General features: G+C 38.4%; 1 protein-coding gene across 4 annotated transcripts in view; it reads left to right on the top strand.

Annotated features, from left to right (window-relative positions):
- The first annotated feature begins 12932 nt into the window (after window positions 1–12932).
- Window positions 12933–23167, top strand: part of UGT8 (UDP glycosyltransferase 8) — an 83428-nt gene continuing 73193 nt past the window's right edge. For 2 of the 4 annotated variants that reach the window (XM_035293061.3, XM_008992778.5), the window contains exon 1: window positions 13274–13481. The gene's annotated coding sequence lies outside the window, so the exon portion shown is untranslated. Of the gene's footprint in view, window positions 13564–23167 lie in introns of all 4 variants that reach the window. The other 2 variants (XM_002745454.6, XM_078367879.1) reach the window with 2 other exon arrangements.

The following is a 23167-nucleotide window of genomic DNA, read 5'->3' as shown; positions in this document are numbered from 1 at the left end:
CCTGTAACTCCAGGCTATAAAATACAAAACTCTTAAAATTCCATTGGAGGAAAATGTAGGAAATTGCTCCAATTGTTTCTGAAGGTCAGCTCATTAAGCTGGAATTTATATGATTTAATGTTAATACAGTTGGTAATGATGCTGTGTATTATCTAGTTGTGCCCATGTAACATCATACAACTATTCTACTTTGTATTGAGATTCTGTGTGGATACATACAAGGAAGTTTCCTAGAAATGAAATTAAAATTTAGTTGCAAAGAAAAGCATGGTTGAACAGTGTGCTTCATTTTCACCATGTGAAAATGGGGAAGAAAAACACTTAGAAGTTGAGTAGCAACAACCTGCAAGACCAGTTTATGTAGAGTCTACTACATCCAAATTCTCTGCAACAAGGCTTAATCAATTTAGAAAAAACCTGATTTGACTACTGAAGGTAGATTAAGAAGTGACTATATTTTTTCCTGTATAGTGTATGACAGGGGTCCCCAACCCCTGTGCTACAGACTGGTACTGGTCCGTGGCCTGCTGAGAACTGGAATACACAGCAGGAGGTGAGCAGGGGGCAAGCAGCATTACCTGCTGAGCTCTGCCTCCTGTCAGATTAGAAGCAGCATTAGATTCTCACAGGAGCAGGAACCCTATTGTGAACTGTACATGCGAGAGATCTAGGTTGAACACTCCTTTTGAGAATTTAACTAATGCCTGATGATCTGAGGTGAAACAGTTTCATCCCAGAACCATTCCCCACCTCCCAGCCCCTGTCCATGGACAAAGTATCTTCCAGGAAACTGATTCCAGGTGCCAAAAAAATTGGGGACAGCTCTTGTACAGGTTTCCTTAGAACCTGCACAGTATTCTCAGAAGTGAAATTTAATGACTTACATCCATAATATACCAGATATTTTAGAATATTCTCATATATGCTACTTCATTTAATCTTTACAAGACATCTATGAAGTGGGAGTCCTGTGGCCATTTTGCAAGTTAGAAAACTGAGGCAATGGTTGTGTGTGATATACTTAAATTCACACGTACTTAGTAAGGGACAGTACCACTGCAAAATTCCAAAGCTCTTTTCACTAGAGATAGTTGCTTCTGTGAGCTAGCCTGATATAAAGGGAGGCCTGTTAGAGGACAGAGATGATAAGAAAAATTAGTTGACAATAAACTATGTTGGTAAGTGTGCTGAGTAAGACAAGAACTTGTGTATGGAGGTGATTCCCTTCTAGGAAAATTACCAGAAAGTGGGTGTGAAGAAATGTAGAAAATAGATGAGATTTGGGTGGGGACATAGCCAAACCATATCACACTTTTACCATATTCTAGTGACTAGGAGTAGTCACAGGTTCCAGCTGCACACATAAGGTGGGAATCTTAGACGGCATGAATGCCAAGGGGTGAGATTCATCAAATCACCTTAGGGTCCATCTGCTACAAGCACCCTTAGTCCCCAAATCACCATCTATGTCCTGTCCCAGAAGCCACAGCACTTGGCCTCAGCTTGGTTCCCTGCTTTGCATTTGTGTTTTGTTTCTAGTTCATGAAAATGTTTACCTCATTTTAAAATTTATTTTATTTTTTCCTTTTTAAATTTGTATCATTTTTCATTTTTTTTGGAGTACAAGGTTACATGGAAACATCAACTTATGAAGCCATCTTGCTCCATCTGTGTTTTGTCACAAGTTTTACTTGATCTGTGTTAGGACAGAGTTCTGAAATCCTAGGTATGTTCAATGGCAGGCAATTTTTTAACCAAATGCTTTTGGGAAGATAATCTAAAAGAGAGGATTATTTTTGGTCTAAAAAATAGAGATTAAACATAAAGGGGCATCTTTTAATTAGTCATCACATTTTTTAAACCCTTATTTTAGGTTCAGGGTACATACACTGGTTTGTTATATAGGTGAACTCATGTCACAGGCATTTGTTGTACAGATTATTTCATCACCCAGGTGTTAAGCTTAGAACCCAATAGTTACTGTTTTCTATCCTCTCCCTCCTTCCACCCCTCCATCCTCAAGTTAACCCCTGTGTCTGTTGTTCCCTTGTTTGCGTTCATAAGTTCTCATCATTTATCTCGCACTTATATATGAGAACATGTGGTATTTAGTATCGTTTCTGTGTTAGTTTACTAAGAATAATAGCCAACAGACCCATCCATGTTCCCACAAAGGACATGATCTCATTCTTTTTTATTGTTAAATGGTGTATATGTACCACATCTTTCTTTATCCAATCTGTCTTCGATGGACATCTAGATTGATTCCATACCTTTGCTATTATGAATAGTGCTGCAGTCAACATTTGTGTGCATTTTTTTATGGTAGGATTATTTATGTTCCTCTGAGTATATGCCCAACAATGGAATTGCTAGGCTGAATGGTAGTTCTGCTTTTACCTCTTTGAGGAATCACCATATTGCTTTCCACAATGGTTAAACTAATTTACACTCCTACCAACAATGTAAAAGTGTTCCCCTTTTCTCTGCAACCTCACTGGCATCCATTATTTTTTTACTTTTTAATAATAACCATATTGATCGGCATGAGATGGAATCTCTTTGTGGTTTTAATTCTCATTTCTCTAATGATCAGTGATATTGAGCTTTTTAAAATATGCTTGTTGACTGCATGTATGTCTTATTTTCAAAGATTTCTCTCAATGCTTTGTCCAGTGTTTAATGGAACTGTTTTACTCTTGTAAATTTAAGTTCCTTATAGATGCTGGAATTAGACCTTTTCAGATGCATAGTTTGCAAATATTTTCTCCCATTCTGTAGGTGATCTTCTTACTCTGTTGATAGTTTCATTTGCTGTGCAGATTTCTTGTTTAACTAGATCCCATTTGTCAATTTTTTTGTTGCAATTGCTTTGGATGTCATTATCATGAAATCTTTGCCCATTCCTATGTCCAGGGTGCTATTGCCTAGGTTGTTTTCCAGAGTTTTACATTTAAGTCTTTAATCCATTTTGAGTTTTTTTTTTTTTTTTTTTTTTTTTACAATAGTGTAAAGAAACGGTTTAGTTTCAATCTTCTGCATACGGCCAGCCAGTTATCCCAGAACCATTTATTGAACAGGGAGTCTTTTCCTTATTGTTTTTGTCAGCTTTGTCAAAGATCATATAGGTGTAGGTGTGCAGCCTTGTTTCTGGGCTGTCTATTCTCTGTTCCATTGATCTATGTGCCTGCTTTTGTACTGGTACCATGCTGTTTTGGTTACTGTAGCCTTGTAGTAAAGTTTGAAGTCAGGTAATGTGATGCCTCCAGCTTTGTTCTTTTTCCTTAGAATTGTCTTGGCTATTTGAGCTCTTTTTTGGTTTCATGTAAATTTTAAGATAGTTTTCTCTAGTTCTGTAAAGAATAAAAATAGCACTGAATCTGTAAATTGCATTGAGCAGTTATGGCCATTTTAACAACATTGATTCCTGTCAATGAGCATGGAATGTTTTTCATTTATTTGTGTCATCACTGATTTCTTTGAGCAGTGTTTTGTAATTCTCATTGTGGAATTTTTCACTTCCCTGGTTTGCTATATTCCTAGGTATTTAATTCTTTTTGTGGCAACTGTGAATGGTAATACCTTTCTGATTTGGCTCTCAGTTTGGCTGTTGGTGGTGTATAGGAATGCTAGTAATTTTTGTACATTGATTTTGTATTCTGAAATTTTGTTGAGCTCGTTTATCAGTTGAAGGAGCTTTGGGGCCAGGACTATGGGATTTTCTAGATATAGAATTATGTCATTTACAAACAGGTATGGTTTGACTTCCTCCTTTCCTATTCAGATGCCCTTTATTTCTTTCTCTTGACTGATTGCTCTAGCCAAGACTTCCTAAACTATGTTGAATAGAAGTGGTGGGGGAGGGCATCTTTGTCTTGTGCCAGTTTTCAAGAGGAATGCTTCCAGGTTTTGCCCATTCAGTATAATATTGACTTTGAGTTTGTCATAGCTGGCTTTTATTAAGGTATGCTCCTTCAATATCTAGTTTACTGAAAGTTTTTAACATGAAGAAATTTTGAATTTTATCAAAGACTTTTTGCTTCTATAATCATGTGGTTTCTGTCTTTAGTTCTGTTTATGTGATGAATCACATTTATTGATTTGCATAGGTTGACCTAACCTTATATCCTGAGGAAGAAATCAATTTGATCATGTGAATGAGCTTTTTGATGTGCTGCTGGATTTGGTTTGAAAATATTTTGTTGAGAATTTTTGCATCAGTGTTCAGCAAAGATGCTGGCATAAAGTTTTCTTTTCTTTTCTTGCTGTGTCTCTGCCAGGTTTTGGTATCAGGATGAGGCTGGCTTTATAGAATGAGCCTACTCATGAGTCCCTCCTCCTCATTTTTTGGGGGAATAATTTCAGTAGAAATGGTACCAGCTCTTATTTATATGTCTGGAAGAATTTGGCAATAAATCCTTCTGGTCCTGGGCTTTGTTTTGTTGGTAGGCCATTTATTATTGATTCAATTATGGATCTCATTATTGTCCTGTTCAGGGAATCTGGTTTTTTCCTGGTTCAGTCTTGGGAGGTGTTATGTGTCCAGGAATTTGTCTACCTCTTCTAGGTTTTCTAGTTTGTGTGCATAGGGGTGTTAAAAAGCAGTTTCTAGTGGTTATTTTTATTTCTGTGGGGTCACTGTTAACATCCCCTTCATCACTTCTAATTCTGTTTCTTTGGATCTTCTCTCTTTTCTTCTTTATTAGTCTAGCTAGCAGCCTATCTTATTAATTTTTTCAAAAACCAAATCCTGGATTTGTTGATCTTTAGAATGGTTTTTCATGTCTTATTATCCTTCAGTTTAGCTCTGATTTTGGTTATGTCTTGTCTTCTACTAGATTTGAGATTGATATGTTCTTGCTTCTCTAATTCTTTCAGTTATGATGTCAGGTGGTTAATTTGAGATCTTTCTAACTATTTGATTGGGCATGTAGAGCTATGAATTTCCCTCTTAGCACTGCTTTAGCTGTGTCCTGGAGATTCTGGTATGTTGTATCTTTATTCTCATTAATTCCAAAAAACTACTTGATTTCTGTCTTAATTACATTACGTACCATAAAATTATTCAGGTGCATATTATTAAATTTCCATGTAGTTGCATGGTTTTGAGCAATTTTCTTAGTCTTGATTTCTATTTTTATTCTGCTGTGGTCTGAGAGTGTGTTTGTTGTGATTTCAGTTCCTTTGCATTTGCTGAAGATTGTTTTACATCCAATTTTGTGGTAGATTTTAGAATATGTTCCATGAGACAATGAGAAGAATGTATATTCTGTTGTTTTTTGATGGAAGGTTCTGTACAGGTATATCAGATCCATTTGGCTGAGTTCAGGTTATGAATATCTTTGTTAATTTTCTGCCTTGATGATCTGTCCAATAGTGTCAGTGGAGTGTTCAAGTCTCTCCTTATTATTATGTGGTACTATACATCTCTTTGTAGATCTCTAAGAACTTCCTTTATGAATCTAGGTGTTCCTGTGTTAGGTGCATTTGCATTTAGGATAGTTAGGTCTTCTTGTTGAATTAATCCCTTTACCATTATGTAATGCCTTTCTTGATCTTTGTTCATTTAAACTGTTTTGCTTGAAATTAGGATTGCAACTCCTGTTTTTTTCTGTTTTCAATTTGTTTGGTAGATTTTCCTCCATCATTTTACTTTAAGCCAACAGGTGTCTTTACATATGAGATGGGTCTCCCAAAGACAGCATACATTTGGGTCTTGCTTTTTGCCCAGCTTGCCACTCTATGCTTTTTAACTGGGCATTTAGCCCATTTATGTTCAAGCTTAGTGTAGATATGTGTGGATTTGATCCTATCATTATGTTGTTAGCTGGTTGTTCTGGCTTGTTTGTGTGGTTGCTGTATAGTGTCACTGGTCTGTGTATTTAAGTATGTTTTTGTATTAGCTGGTAGTGATCTCCTTTCAATATTTAGTGCTCCTTTCAAAATCTCTTGTAAGGCAGGTCTGGTGGTAATAAACTCCTTGAATGTGGCCGGGCGCAGTGGTTCACGCCTGTAATCCCAGCACTTTGGGAGGCTGAGGCAGGCGGGTCACAAGGTCAAGAGATGGAGACCATCCTGGCCAACATGGTGAAACCCCATCTCTACTAAAAATACAAAAATTAGCCTGTGGTGGCGGGCACCTGTGGTCCCAGCTACTCGGGAGGCTGAGGCAGAAGAATCATTTGAACCCAGGAGGCAGAGGCTGCAGTGAGCCAAGATTGCCCCACTGTACTCCAGCCTGGTGACAGAGCAAGATTGCATCTCAAAATAAATAAATGAATAAATAAATAAATAAACTCCTTGAATGTTTGCTTACCTGAAAATGATCTTATTTCTCCATCACTAAGAAAGCTTAGCTTGGCTGAATATGAAATTTCTGATTTTCTTTAAGAATGTTGAGTGTAGGTCCCCAATCTTTTCTGGCTTGTAGGGTTTCAGCTGAGAGGTCAACTATTAGCCTGATGGGTTTCCCTTTGTAAGTGACCTGTCCTTTTTCTATAGCTGCCTTTAGCATTCTTTCTTTCATTTCAACCTTGGAAAATCTGATGATTATATGTCTTGGAGATGGTCTTGTGTAGAATCTTGCAGGGGATCTCTGTATTTCTTGAATTTAACTGATGGCCTCTATAGCAAGGTTGGAAAATTTTTTATGGACAAATCCTGAAATACATATGCAAACCAATGTCCTTATATAACAGAAATAAGCTACAACTGGCCAGGTTTTTCTACCTAGCTTGCCCTTTTATGTGGACTATTCATTTAGACAGTTTGTTTACTATGCCATAGTTCTTTATTACAGAAACTAAGGGAGGCAATAAGTGAAAAACAAGGCAATGGAGATACTCACAATGAGATTCCAATCATAAAGTAAAATACACACAGATAACATAATAAGTCTGAACACTAGGGGCAAAGTCCTTAGGGCTTATTACTTCTCACTGATACAGAAACCTAGTTTCTTTACAGACCAGTGGAGGATCAGGCTTGGGACTGACACATACAAACAAACATATACTTAGTACTTTTATCTAGGAGCTAGAGCCTGACCTGAGAGAGTCACTATTTAAGCATGATGATTTTAAGATAACCAAGTGAAACCATGGCCACAAAATACTGCTTATGCAAATCTGCCAGGGCAAGACCCTTAATTATTTCTTAAACCTAATACAAGTAGTTTTTTATGTTAAAGAGCAGAGGATATTGCCCTAAAAATAAGAGTGGATTTTGAGGTCTTCCTTAACCTTCCTTAGTCCATTTTCTGTTGCTGTAACAGAATATCAAAGACTGGGTAATTTAGAAAGAAGAGAGATTTACTTAGCTCGAAGTTCTGGAGACTGCAAAGTCTAAGATTGGGCAGCTGCATCAGATGAAGGGCTCCTTGCTTCATTATATCATGGCAGGAGGGTAAAAGGGCAAGTAAGCACATGCAAAAGAGACACCAGGAGCCAAACTCACTTTATAACTCCCCCCACTCCTGATATAACAACATTAATCCATTTATGAAAACTCTGCTCAGATGACTCAATCCACCTCTTACTAGGACACACCTCTCAACACCGTTGCACTGGGGATTAGGTTTTGAACACATGAACTTTTGGGGGACACATTCAACCCACAGAACTTTCCAAATAGAGTCAGTTGACTTGATTGGGTGCAGTGGCTCACGTCTGTAATCCTGCCTTTGGGAGGACGAGGTGGGCAGATCACGAGGTCAGGAGTTTGTGACCAGCCTGTCCAACATGGTGAAACCCTGTCTCTGCTAAAAATACAAACATTAGCTAGGTGTAGTGGTGGGTGCCTATAATTCCAGCTACTTCGGAGACTGAGGCAAAAGAATTGCTTGAACCCGGGAGGCAGAGGTTGCAGTGAGCTGAGATTGCATCATTGCATTCCAGTCTGGGAGACAGAGTGAAATTCCATCTCAGAACAAACAAACAAAAAAAGGATAAGCTGACTATGTGAGAAACTGTTTGCTTTGGGAAGCACAGAAACCATGGTATCAGGGGGATATGACATAGGTCAGAAAGTTTTGATAGTTTTGAATTATGCTTAATGGAACTGAGAGCTGCCATAGAAGTTGACAATTAATAGAAGATCTGGATGAAGATTAGCATCTATAAAATAAAAAGAGGATACTGTGACCTCATTCACTCACCTAGTGCTGCAATATTAGAACTACTTGGTATTTCCTGGAGCTTGCAATTCATTTATATAAAATAAAACAAATTATGGTGATACTAAGGTAATATAAAGTTCTTTATTCTCAGGAGGTATTATGACCCAAACACAGAGAAACTATAATAATAAGTAACACCCACAAAATACGTGGGAAGAAAGCTGTGTTTTAACTTTGAGCTCATGCAGTATTCGCCTTTAAAATCTGGATTGGTCTTTAATTATCAAGGGTTCAATATAGGTTATTTAATAATCCAGTTTTACAAGTTTCCAATCCTTAACAGTTTAAGGGTTCTATAAGACAGATTTTCTATTTCCATAAATTTCCTACAGCTCACCAGAGTTCATCATGAAGTTTTTGAACTTATTTAAAAAGTTTCAACTACTAGGTACTAGATTAGAAAATAGAGTTTCATTGATGCTATTTTCTAATCATGAAAATATATATCGCTTTAGAAGGACATAGATATATGTCTACATGATGTCTACAATCATATAATTAAAATTATTAAAAATATAAGCTTTATTTGGTTTGTTCCTTTATGGGATATTCCTTTAGACAGCTTATAAAACATTTAATGAGAGTCTAGAAGTTGTCAGGCAATACAGCTATAACCATCATTTTCAAAGTTCTAGAACTTCCCTTTTGCTCCTCTGATCTTTCTTCTCTATTAAAATTTTATTCATGGATCAACATTTTCTAATGTAGTGCCCAATGCCTAACAAAATATAATAAATTATTTGAAACAAAATAAATTAATTCATACATATAAAAATGTGCTATGGTGTATGGTATATATATATATATATATATATAATGTAAATAGTTACAACTGAAAGCAAGAACCGATGGTTTGGAAAAAAATAAGAGATGATGGGAAAGAAAGAAGGAAAGAGCAAAAAGAGGAGGTGAAGAGGTAATGCTGTATTTTGTTATCATATGGATTTTGTGCATGATTTTCATTCTGTTTACTATCAGGTTTAGTGTTTCTATAAACATAGCAAGCCGGCATCTGCAGGAAATGGGAATTAAAACAAAAATGGTACAATATTAAAACTGGATGTATAGGAAATTCAGGCCTAATTATCGTGGACGTCTTTGTACTGTGACTCATTTATAAAGCAGTTGCTCTGGGGTAGGGGAGGAGAGACACACAAGGCAGACTGAGATTATGCGCTACTCGAATTTTTGGGGTTCCTCAAATGCCCAGGTTGCATTTATACTTTTCAACCTTTCCACCACCAAGATTTACACTGTGCTATGAGCTCCAGTCTTAATGGCCTCTGTAGTTCAGGGCATGATCATTGACTCATACAGACCTCAATTCAATTTTCAGTTTTGCACCTTTCCAGCAGTGACCTTAGATAAGTTTTATTCCTAAACTCTCTGCTACAGGGATAATAATAGTACCTACATCCAGGATTTCTATAATTAAAATTATACAGTAATTGCACCTGGAAAACACTACTTAGAATTAAATGCAGAAGCCATAATTTTTATCATTATTATTATTATGGAGAACAACATTAAATTAGACCTAATGAATCCTTGTGTATATTTGGATGCTCTGTTTTTCAGGTCTCCAAAGTAGACAATCACATTTAAAGAGCTCAAAGAGTGGAGCTAGTTTGTGAAATCAGTGATATTGTTAGAGGCATAAGGTGCCCGATCACAATATATTCAAATATTTGGATCTGTTAGCAAAAGGGTGATGTGTACAGCTACCCATATTTCTCCCTATGATTAAATTTAAATCCATTCTGCTGTATTCTACTTTACATGAGCTACATTACTGGGTCATTTGATGTAAAACTGTGTCATTAATAATTTATTTTAGAAAGTATCAGTTTTGAAAGTATTAAAGAAAAATTTGTATATTGCTTTTAAAGTATTTGTTAATTGTGACATTACAGGAGTATATTCTTGCAAGTAGTTTAATATCTGAACACATAAAAACGTTTTAAACCATGTCACATTTACTATAAAATGCCTAAAACTCATGTAGAGTTTTGAGCACACTCTTTTTTTCTCTAGTATTCTTTTTCAAGAGGTCTTCATTTTAAACCTATTCCTGACTTCAGTAGTTTCAGGATACAAAATTACTGTACAAAAATCAGTAGCATGTCTATACACTAATGACATTCAAGCTTAGAGCCAAATCAATAATGGAATCCTATGTGCAATAGACACATACACACAAGATATCTAGGAATACATCTAACCAAGGAGATGAAAAGAGAACTATACAACACTGCTAAAAAAATATGGATGTTACAAACAAATGGATGAATTATGTTCCATGCTCATGGATTGGAAGAACTGATATCATTAAAATGGCCATACTGCCTAAAGCAGGTTGAGATTCAATGCTATTCCTATCAAACTACCAACATCATCATGCCCTGAACCTCAGCATCACACAATATACCCAAGTAAGAAACCTGCACATTTACCTCCTGAATCTAAAATAAAAATGGGGGAAAAAAACACCAACCAAAACAAACCCTATTCCTATTATTCTTCCACAAGATGTTACATGTATCATAATATATATATCTATTAATAATTTTATGTTCTACTCATTCTTTCACATATTACTTTGTCAGCAGGTAATGTCTCTACTATTTCTACTAAGTACAATTTAACAAAGTAATATATTTCAAGTTTAATGTATAGAAGGTACTTTTAAAATTGTAATATTATATACTTTAAGGTAGGTTTATTCACTTGGTTTATAAAAGTGTGAAAGAAAAATTAATAATACATTATTTCATTCTCAGATAAAGTATCCTTTAGTTCTTGAAGAACTAAAAATCCTACCTGTTCTTCATGCCCTAGTCAAGTATAATCTTTCCTTTGTCTAACAAGTCTAGCTAATATTACTCACCTTCTCTTCTCTCACTACTTTTTCTATGTGTTCAACACTTGATTACTTTTAAATACAGTATTATTATATACTTATATATTTTTTCAAAATGTTTGTAAGTTACTCCTTTCCCCAGCTTGTTAAGGGTAGAATCAATGAAATAATTTTTGTTGGGGGTTAAGGGAGCAAATTCTCTACAGTGTTTATCAAAACTGAGCATAAATTTGGTTTTTAACAAACATTTGCTAGATGGGTGAATGCAGTACAGCTAATGAGATGAATAAAATGAATGCATGAACTGTTTTAAAAAACGTGGGTTATTTATTATAATAAAAGGTAAAGCATTAGAAGAACTTGGTCTTGTCAGAACACTGTATGAAAAAATCAGTCCTGCAGTCAAAAAAAAGGTAGCAAAGAAGCTAATAAAAGGACAGAAAAATCCCTAATTAAATCTGTTAATAAATATAATCACCCCAACAGAACTTAGAAAGCTGGTTAACTTTCTCCATTACTAGTAGAGTCGTAGATAGATAATACAGTTAACATGCATTGAGCCCTACTAGGTGACAGGGGCTATGTCCTACCTTATGAAGTCGATACTATTATTATATTCATTTCACAGGTAAAGAAATCAAAACACAGAGAAATTAGGTAACATACCAAAAAATCACACAGCTAACAAATGGTGAGGCAGAAGTTCAAGTCTAGGGAGTCTGCTTCTAGGGTTAATGATGAATGATTACAAACTTATATAGTATCTATCTCTCATACGGTTGTTTATATTTTCCAATAAAGTTATAGGGGGTGAATAATTATAACAAGTATTTCTGAGAAAAACAACGATTGAGAATACTGAATATGTGGTATGTAGAAATAAGGGAATTTTAATACCATACTCCATATTGGCTGAAACTTTCTCACACACGTGCACTCTTATACTTTCTGGGTTTCTATGAAACTCACAATCTACCTCAGGAGTTCAAAGTCACTCGGCCTCTCAGGTCTGAGGTGCCTCAGAGAGGCTGCTCCAGCAAGCCTTGGGCACAGTCGCTTGCTGGACAAGACGCCAACTTGGCAAGGTTATGCAGCTGGCAAAGGCAGATTCGTCAGAATAAAGTAGCCATAGGCTCAACCAGGCAAAACATGAATGGCCCTTTCAGCACGAGCCTGGTAGGATGGATGTTATTGAGCCCAGCAACCCAATTTACTTTATTTCGAGATCCCCAAACTCGCTTTTTTTACGGCTTTCCGTTTCAAGGGAGCCAGAATTGAAGCCTGGGTTGGCGGCAGTACAGGTACCTGCTCACCTAAGCATCCCCCTGTTTATTTTACAATCTCCTCCATCCACTTGCCCAAGTACAACTTTTGAATGGATTCAGCAGGAGTGAGGCAGGAAAGATAGGAAGGTGAGAAAACGGGAGCTATCAATACTGCGCTGCCTTGATGATAAGAGGCAGGCACAGGCCAGCGCGGTGGCTCAGGCCTGTAAGCCCAGCACTTTGGGAGGCCGAGGCCGGCGGATCACGAGGTCAAGAAATCGAAATCATCCTGGCCAACATGGTGAAATCCTGTCTCTACCAAAAGAATAGAAAAATTAGCGGAGCGTGGTGGCAAGCGCCAGTAATCCCAGCTATTCAGGAGGCTGAGGCAGGAGAATCGTTTGAACCCGGGAGGCGGAGGGTGTGCAGTGAGCCAAGATGACGCCACTGCACTCCCGCCAGGCGACAGAGTGAGACTCCCTCTAAAAAAAAAAAAAAAAAAAAAAAAAAAAAAAAAGGCGGGTATTAGGACTAGGTGGGTGGTGGCAGAAAGGGCGTGGAACACGCCTCACTGAGAGGAAACAGTGGGCGGGGCCCCGTGCGGGTGCTGGAGTTCGCAATTCAAGCGCTCAGAGGGCTAGCTAAAGTCTCAGCTGCAAGCCAAGCGCGCTCAGCGGGTGAGTTGCTGGGTCCCAGAGCCCTGCCCCTTGCGCAGCCTGCGAGCGCGTGGTAAGAAGGCGCATCCGCATCCATGCCCCAGCCGGGGGAGCTGGAGGCGCTTTCAGCTCAAGGCAAGTGATGCGAGGCTGAGCGCGTGGCGGCCCTAGTCGTGCCCCGCTGAGTCAAACGCCGAAGGACAGCAGCGCGCAACATCTCTCCTCGCCTCGCGCGGGGCGGGGCGGGGCGCGGCTGGGGGGCGGGGGGCCTGGCCGCCCGCGGGGAGCTGAGGACGAGCACGCGCGCTGCGGACCCGAGGGAGGACACGGTCAAAGCATTGCTATCAACTGTGAAACCAGAGAGCCCTCTAAGCCAACAAGCTAACTCTGAAGCCTCCCCTACACCCCCTAACCACCGAAGGCGGCGACACCTGATTCAGCGCACAAGCACGGGGCGTTCTGTCCCGGATACAATTACGCGGCAGAGACACTCTCAAACTCGCGCGGGGCAGCCAAGAGACAAGGTGAGCGGAGGGACCACGCAATTCCAGCGGGAGGACGGGGGCGGGCTGCGAGGAGGAGAGGGGGCGTTGTTTGCTTCCTGAGGTGAGTGCCGGGCGAATGGCTGCGATCCAGGGGGGTGGGTAGGAATCGGTGAGCGCAGGTGGGGTTGGGCTGAGGAAGTTAGAACTGGATAGTGGGGGGTTGGCGGGGTAGAGAGAAAGGCCAGAGGTTGAGGGAGTGTGAGGAAATCTTTTTAGGTTGGCCGCTGATAGCGCCCGCAATCCTGTTTCTCCCATATGGCATCCGTTCGAGGGTCCTCTCGAGTTTGTGCGCTCAAGGCAGAGGGAGGGTATAAGAGGGAGGCGATTCGGCCGAGGACCTGGTACTTGACCCCTGAGGGGATGGGCACCGTGGAGCCCCGAGGAGCCCCGAGGCCGGAGCCAGCTACCAGGGCAGGGATAGAGATGGGGGACCGGGAGGTACTTCGGGACCTCTCACCTCTCCAACTCCCCTTTACTCCGTCTTCCTCCTCTGGAGGAACAAGAGCGGGAGGTATTGGGGATGGGGAGTGTCTCGGGGCTGTACAAGCTTGCTGAGACCTTTCAGGGCCCGCCGTTTCTGCGTGCCAGCGCGACCCCCAACAATGGGCAGTGTACAGAGGTGGCAGGGTTTCACGGGTCCCCGCGCCCATCTGGGAATGGTACGAGGTGCCCTTGCATTAGAGAAGCTTTTGCAGGCCCCCTGGATTAGAAAAGAGGTGAGCGCCTGCAGGCGGAGAGAGAAGGACGAGCTGCTGGCAAAAAGAAGGGCGCCTTCCAAGGACTGGAGGAGCAGCGAGAGGGCCTGGGAGGTGTGTTTTGGATTTGAAGGAGGGAAACCGAATCAGAGAGTGCAAGTAGATGCAGTGCTTCAGGGCAAAAGGACAATCCGAGGAGGCGGGCTGGGTACCCATTCTGTATAAGCAAACTCGCTGGTTTAATTTAACTCACTGTTTAACTGAGGGTTTATAAAATTGAGTACCGCTAACGTGCCCTGGTGCAGCATTTCCTTAGGGAAGGAATAGCCTTTGTACCTGTACCGCGAGTTCCCATCACCTTTCAGCATCCAGGCGGGGAGGGGAGGAGAGAAGGTAAAGAACTTCTGAGAGAGTCCTGAAAACTAATGCCAAGGGCTGGATTGAGCTAACTAGGCGTTCTCAGCAGAGAATGTCGCCAAGGGAAGGGGTGGTGGCGGTATCAAACCTGGCATGCTCCGGAGAATCACCTTTATTATGAGCCAGTGTTAGCAATGACGATAGAGTCTTTTATTTCTGATGGGTCGCATTGGTAAAAATTAGAAAAAAAAACAAAAACAAAACAAAAAAAAACACTACTTTAAAAATCTTCAGTCCCCTCCGGCTGTCACCTTGTACTACCAGTTTTTCAGGATCAATGACGTGAATGTTAGGCAGTTTGGTTAGATGCCAAGTTGTTGTTGTTACTATTTCTGATAATTTCATGTTCAAAAACAACTATATTCCCTCGGAATTGGTGTGCTTCTGACGTATCCTTAGAAAAAAATGATCACAATTTGAAGGAAGGATAGAAAGTGCCTTTTGCTCTTTTCTTGTTTTTAAACTTTTATTTTAGGGTTTGGGCTACATGTGAAGGGTTGTTGCGGAGGTAAACACACGTGACGGGGGTTTGTTGCACATATTATTTCATCACCCAGTTATTAAACCCAGTACCCAATAGTTATCTTTAATGGATATTTTAATAGTGTTAAGAGTAACCACATTTTGTCCCCAGGAGATTTTAAAATTAAGGAGTCACCTCAGTATTACATGATAAAGGAGATCAGAACTTTGTGTTAATTGAATTAAGCTTTAGTCAGCTTAGTTTTCTCCTGTAAAAACTATCTCTTGGTGGTTTGAGGTTTTGCTTTAGGAACGTGTCTCTGTTCAGCAACTATTCTAGATAAGCCAAAGAAAAACACTCTAGTATTGTATGAATTTCCTGCCACCTACAAGGTTAAGTTGACATCTAGTGTTGTGTGACTTATTATTATATGAATCTTTAAAAACTACAATAAAGCACAGTTTCCGGATATTTAGTAAAAGCTTGATACTCTATTAAGAGGTTGGGCATACCTGAGCAGAAACTATATTTCTTTTTCCAGATAATACTACTATAGAAATTCAAACTTTTTAAATCTAAGATTTCCAGAGGATTATGCTTGTTGTATTTAAACTTGGTACGCATCTTAGAATAAATAAACCAATGCAGTAAATAAAGATGCTTATAACCATTTTTTGGGATAAAACCTACTTTTCGTTTAGAGATTTTGACAGTTTACATTTTCCAATAATTTAATTTAAATTAAAACATTTTATTGCACCTTATGAACAACTGTCAGCTTTATTACCTTTTAAATATTGATGAAAATCCCACTTTCGATTCTCAAATAGTTTTTAAAATCACGTTTCTGTTTATCAATTGATATTAATTTGTTGCTTTTTAATTCATATTATATTTTCCAACACACACCTGGGAATTTCTAAGATATAATTAGAGAGTGAGAACTTTTGATTGTTTATGCAGGATATAATGTCTCATTTATTTGACTTCATCTGCATTGGTACTTATTTACATAAGAACATTTTCTAGGTAGCTGACTCTTCACACCATTAATTACTGAAACTTAAAAAAAAAATGAGACATTATAACATACAAGCAATTTCTAAACCTTACTGTCTTCCTTGTTCCCTTGGAGCATATTGGATATAAGTTATTCTTTGTTGTTGGACTGTCTTTATGAATTCATAAAGAATTGAATAGTGCTATTCGCTGAGGTATATAGAGCTGTTTTTGTTTATAGTAAATGGTCTCAGCCTGCTAGGTTGAAATACTAGAATGGAGACAGAAGTACCATTCTTCTTTTTATATTTTTTTCTGGGTTCTCTTTCTGTTATCAGCTATCACTTTCTGCTGCTGTCAGACTGTGAGCGGATCCTGCTGCTATATTATCTGTTGTCTTTTTTTCAATTAAATGATGTGGTCTATTGCTTGAGTATAAAGCCTGTAGACTTTGTGACAGATAGTTTCTTTTCACATGCTTTATTTGCGGTCTGGACTGTTAGCTGAAATGTTTAGGTTTCCAGAACGGTGGCTTCTATATAAAAGGTTTTAATGTACTTTTTGTAGAAAAATTTGTGTATGAGATCTTTAGGAGGATGTCTTAATTTCAGACAGTTCAGTCTTCTGGAAAATCTTAGTGTTTCTGAGAAACTGAGGCAGCTCTTTAAAAAAGTTTACTTTTTTTTTTTGTTTGAGAAGGTGTTTTAGTCTTGTTGCCCAGGCTGAAGTGCAGTGGCACGATCTCAGCTTACTTACTCAAACCTCCACCTCCTGAGTTCAAGGGATTCTCCTGCCTCAGTCTCCCAAGTAACTGGGACTACAGGTGTGCGCCACCAAGCTCAGCTAATTTTTGTATTTTTTTTTTTTTTTAGTTGAGACAGGGTTTCACCATGTTGACCAGAATGGTCTCGAGCTGTTTACCTCGTTATCCGCCCACCTTGCCTCCCAAAGTGCTGGGTTTATGAGCGAGCCACTGTGCGTGGCCCAAAAGTTTACTTTTTAATGATAGGCTCAGATTGTCTTTATTTAGGAATATATATACCAGGATATTTTACATACTACTTTCTGCCACTGAAATTTACTAACCATAATGTAGTGTAGTTAACCTTTTTCTGGAAGTCTGGAATAAGAAGTATGATTTGAGAATCCTGCTAACCATACTTCAGAGTAGGTGAATTATTTAAATATTTTGCATACCTACTTATGGAGAAGGTACATAATCATAATAAATTTGATTAAAATGGCTTAATTTAATTTGCTCTTGAAAACAGTGGTAATCATATCTCTTTAATCTGAAGCATTTCATAAACATTCATTCTTTTATTCAACAAATATTTGTTAAAAGAATACCATATGCCAGGCACTGTGCTCTGGGGATGTGCATACAATTAAGGCCCTGGGAGGACTTCAGGCTTAAAATGGGGAGATAAGGAGGAAACAGGCCATTTTCTTTTATTATTATTATTATTATTTAAGTTCTGGGGTACATGTGCAGAACGTGCAGATTTGTTACATAGGCATACATGTGCCATGGTGGTTTTCTGCATCCATCACCCTGTTATTTACATTAGGTGTGTTTCTCCTAATGCTACCTCTCTCCTGTCCCCACATCCCTCTCCTATACCCCCACTGCCCTACAGAGCCGGGTGTGTGACGTTTCCCTCCCTGTGCCCATTGAAAACAGGCTATTTTCATTATTTACAATATAGTGCTGGCTGTTCTGTAAGTGCCATGATAGAGATATACACACCATACCCTTAACAGAGATTTGGAAGTGGTCAATTCTGTGTGAGGCAGGAGATTCAAGGGTTTCTTAGAGGGTGACATAAAAGATGAATCACTGGAGGCAGGAGCAAGATCATGGAGGGCTGTTTGCCATCCTCAGGAGTATGGACTCTTTTCAGGTCAAGGTTGTTTTAAGCCAAGGTGTGATGTGATCAGAAAACAGCTCTTATGGCAATCTAGAAGGATGGATCTGAGGAACATGAGATATGAATGGTAGTTTAGAAGGTATTGGGATGACCTTGGTGAGAGAGGTTGAGGTCCTTGTACCAAAGTGTTGGCAGTGGGATGAGAGAAAGGGTTTGGTAACAACGATATTTAGGTGGTAGAATCTCTAAGATTAGGTGACTGATTTGGTGGAGGATTGGGAATGGATGGTATAGGAAGATGGGGTAAAACTTAAAAAATCCAGATTTGAGAGCAAGAGTGATAGAGTTCAGTTTTAGACATGTAGAACATGAAGTGCTTATAGAAAATCCAATTGGAGATGTGTGTCCAATGAACCATTGCATATTAAGGTTTGGGCAGAGAGGTCCTGGGCTAGATAGGTAGGTAGATAAATGGATAGACACACAGAAACATTTAGCAGTTTTCAGTGTATAGGTCATGATAAACAGTGAAAGTTGATATGTTTTCCAGGGCAAGAACTAAAAGTTAATGGGGAAACAGAGGCCTGGGGAGATCCTAAAATCTGAGAGTTGAGTAGAGAAATAGGGAGCAATAAAGAAGAATGAGAAGGTACAGAACAAGAGAGGCAAGAGGAAAATTAGGGGAGTGTAACTTTTAAAAGTAGCTGAAAAATGAGAAAAGTTCAGAAAGTGAGAAAGTCAGGTATTAAAATGAGGGGTATTAGACTGTCTTTTGTTCCCCTCACTCCACCCCTGAAAAGCTCTGTGACCTTGAACTCACAATTTAGTTTTGTTTCCTCATTTACCAAATGGAGAGAGAAGCAACTACTTTATAGGGCTACTGTGAGGATCAGATGAGATAAAGTCTGCCATGCACAATGCCTGGAAGGTTACTGGTCTGTGTTTAACAAATGCTAGCTGTCTTATGGAAACCAGGACTTGGATTTGGGATTAGAAGGTGCCTTGTCATTTTTGCTTTCACAAGTACTCGCTCTCAGAATTCATGGAGAGTGATTGAAAATGTATTTTTAAGATGAAAACTTTATCATACTTTTAACTTTTTGGGTTAGAAGCCAGTAGAATAGCAGCCATTGAAAATTTGTAGGGAGCAGAGGGAGCTAACTGAACAAAGTCCTTGAAGAGAGACTGGAAGTTGCCTCAAGAGCATTGCAGAGATGTTGGGTTTCTCAGGACAAGCCGTTGTTCCACCAGTCTGGAGGGTCTTGTGGCATATACATTGTTTAAAAAGTACCTGGTACGGGCCGGGCGCAGTGGCTCACGCCTCTAATCCCAGCACTTTGGGAGGCCGAGGCGGGTGGATCACCAGGTCAAGTGATCGAGACCATCCTGATCAATGGTGAAACCCACGTCTCTACTAAAAATACAAAAAATTAGCTGGGCATGGTGCCGGGTGCCTGTAGTCCCAGCTACACAGGAGACTGAGGCAGGGGAATTGCCTGAACCCAGGAGGTGGAGGTTGCAGTGAGATGAGATCGCGCCATTGCACTCCAGCCTGGGTAACAAGAGCGAAACTCCGTCTCAAAAAAAAAGACCTGGTAATTAAACCTACACGTTTCAATGTCTTATTTAAAGTACTCTTAGTATTTTAAGTGTGTTCTATTTCCTTAGGTATTATATATAAGGATATTGATTATTCATTTTAGTAGTAGCTGAAAACAGAAAACAATACAGATTATTTCAAAATGTAACAAAGTATAATTTCATATTTGATGATTCCAAAGGTACTTCGATATTTCATAGGGTCTTAAAAATCAACATGTGAGAAATAATTATTGGCCTGTGTAATAACGAGAGGACTGATTTGTAGAAGTTGGTTTGATTTTTTTTTTTTTTTTCAAATTTAGAACACCATGGTAATATTTAAATATACCTACTTTTTCCCTAGGATTTTCTCTGTTTAAAGGAAGTGATGCTTTATATTAGAGATAAACATTTTAAATTAGATTTTTATTTTCATATGTATGTGAATCTTTTTTGTCTGTAATTAGTGCGTAATTTGAGAAAATGTTTACATCTGTGCACTGGTTTGGGAATCAACCAACAATTGAACATAGTACATATTGTTTACTAATTGGTTATAAGGCATATTGGTTATTAATTGGTTATAAATGATGTTTATTGGTTTTTTTTTTTTTTTTTGAGCCGGAGTTTCGCTGTTGTTACTGAGGCTGGAGTGCAATGGCGCTATCTCGGCTCACCGCAACCTCCGCCTCCTGGGTTCAGGCAATTCTCCTCCCTCGGCTTTCCAGTAGCTGGGATTACAGGCACGCACCACCATGCCCAGCTAATTTTTTATATTTTTAGTAGAGACAGGGTTTCACCATCTTAACCAAGATGGTCTCAATCTCTTGACCTCGTGATCCACCCGCCTCGGCCTCCCAAAGTGCTGGGATTACAGGCGTGAGCTACCGCGCCCAGCCCGGTTTTTTTTTTTTTTTTAGTTTAGATTAGTATATCTATTTTAGGATATTCTGTTATTCATCACTTGTCATTTGTTTCTATAGCATTTAGAGGAGCACATAGCTTTTAGGACTCCCAATAAATATTTGCTGAATAAAATGAAATTAGATGTTCCATATTTTTAAGATGAAATGAATTTTGTATGTGTAGTTTTATTATTTGATTATATTCTTTACCTGAAAATCACTAGCCGCATTCTTTGTTATCAGTACTTCTCTATTTCACAGTTGAGTTTCAGTGCTTTTTTTTTTTCCCACTGTGCCTACTCCTTCATGGTTTATGGTCCTGTTATTTGTAAAGCATAGTGTTCCGTGCAGGTGATTTTCAGTTTAGCCTTTCTTCTAGTTCCATGTTGTATATTCATCAACTCAGTATTAGACTGTGTATTGTCATGCTCAGCACTCCCTTACAGAGATAACAGATGCCAAGTTGAAATTGACTTATACAGAATAGCATTTAGGAGTGCATAGCTAAAATAAAATTGTACCTTTGGTTTATGAATGGCAGGGCCTCTGGGACAGTGTAGGTCAGTTCATATTCTCTGGCTGAATATTTATGTAAATATTAAAACATTTAGATTGGATGGAAAGATGTATAGTAGGAACATTTCAGAGATGCTCTTTGCTTGTAGTCTTGTACTATTTATCTAAATTGTTAATTTGGAATAATCACTATATTGATTTTATTTTGAAGGTACAATCTCTTTCCATTGACTTGATAAAATAAGAGAAATGCATCTGCAAGGATTCCAGTTCATTAAAGAAATTTACATTCATACCTGATTTGGTAAATATTTGCTTGATTTGGAAATATTAGGTAACAAAATATTTGCAAAATCATTTTGTACTTTTTAATTGTTTTGAAGAAATTTAATACTCGAAACGTTTCAAGACACCATGTCATGCCTTTTTAGTTATTACATTAACTATAACTTATTTTAGTAAGTAAAAACTATGGGGCTAATTTTCTTCCAAGTGAAACATTAAGTTTAAATAATGCGCACATGAATTTACAAAGTAGAATCAAGTATGCAAACATGTTATATATTCTGTAATAGATTCCTGAAAAACTGTATAAAAACTTTTATAAATTGAATCTTGTTTATAGAATTTAAGAAAATAGGGCAAACATTTAATACTTTTTAAATATTAAGTGATGGGCATACAGATGTTTGTCATCTTTATATTTTTCTATATGTTAGAAATAGTTTAGAGAAAAAACTTTGTGGATAGTGACATTAAGGCACATTATATTATAAATATACACAGGGACTTTGCTATTTAAAGCAATATCAACATCTAATTTATCGTAGAAAAAAATTCTATCCTGATTTATTAATATCTGTTTTGCAAATTCAGATTTTTCTAATGGGCTTAAGCAGACAGACACACACACACAATAACAACAACAAACTTGGGCACACTTCTGGAACATAGTTGAATATAGTCTTATCTGCTGAAAGTTTTTAAACTTCTACACTTAAGTCTTAATCTGATTCTACCTCATCCTCATAATATCCATTAATCAGAGGAGAGGCATCAACAAGAAGATTTAAATTTTAATTTATTATTATTTTTTTTAACCAGCAAAGGAATGAGTGATTTAGACGTGGTGTCTTCCTGCTTTGAGAGAGCTGCTCTAAGACTAGGGAGTTAGTGCTGGGCAGCAGGCCCTTCTTGTGGGTTCTCTTTATGAAGAAGGCCCTTGTGTTTTACATAGATTTTGCATTTGTGCTGCTGTCCCTATTGAGTTGTTCTCACCAAGCCAATCTGGGGAGCTTTGCTTAGGGGAAAACTAGTCAAACAGGTTTGCTAGTCTTTTCAAAAGCAGGGAAAAACAGTTAAATGTATTGATAAGAGTCCAGGATAAAACTGTTTTAAGGAATATTAATGCTAATCACTGACTTTGTTTTCTACTGGTTTTGAAAATACTTTAGAAATATTTGTGAGAATATGTCTTAATGGCGATAAACCTAAGAGTCAGAGAAACTGGAAGGGGAAGTAAGTTAGATATAGGGGATAAGGACAAGGTGGGGAGAAGGAAGGAGAAACAATGGAGGAAAAAAAAAACTCAAGAAGAAAGGAATCATGTTTCAAGAAGAAAGATATGTTTCAGTATCATATCTGGGCTTTATGTAAACTGGGTGTGTTATAGCAGGAAACCATGGTATTGATTTAAGAATGAATTTAATTAAAACAAACAAACAAAAAAGTCACATGCCTTTGGTCTTCAACATCCAAAATAGGGAACACCTTGCCAAGGCAGGGCTGAAGTTTACTAGGAATATTGGTGGGAAAGTGTTATAGTTAACCATCTCTGACATTTATTTTCACATGGGGATCCAAAATCTTTAACCTGGCTTTCAAGGCTCTTTATTGTCTAGCTGCTTTCTGATCAGTCTTGTTTATTTTCTCCTACTCCTCAACAGGATTCTATTCTGTTTACCCAATGGGGCATTCCTTTCAGGATATCCCCCCACTTGAGATGTCTTGCCTTTTTTTTCCTCTGCACTTCCAAATTCTCACCCAAGGTTTGGACACTCAAGTCCCACCTCAGACTGTGGCTTTCCAGTCTCTGTCACTTTTCTGTGACTTTGATTTGTAAATATATTGATGTTAACAACTAGGTTTCATTCTCCCTCTAAGGAGAGTGTAAACTCTTGGAGCGTGGAGTCTCGTCTCCTCATACTCCTTGGACAAA

Source organism: Callithrix jacchus, chromosome 3 (genome assembly GCF_049354715.1).
Source record: "Callithrix jacchus isolate 240 chromosome 3, calJac240_pri, whole genome shotgun sequence".
In the NCBI taxonomy this organism is placed as follows: Eukaryota; Metazoa; Chordata; class Mammalia; order Primates; family Cebidae; genus Callithrix; species Callithrix jacchus.
The sequence above is the reverse complement of the archived record's forward strand: the minus strand, read 5'-3'. Positions and strand labels throughout refer to the sequence as shown.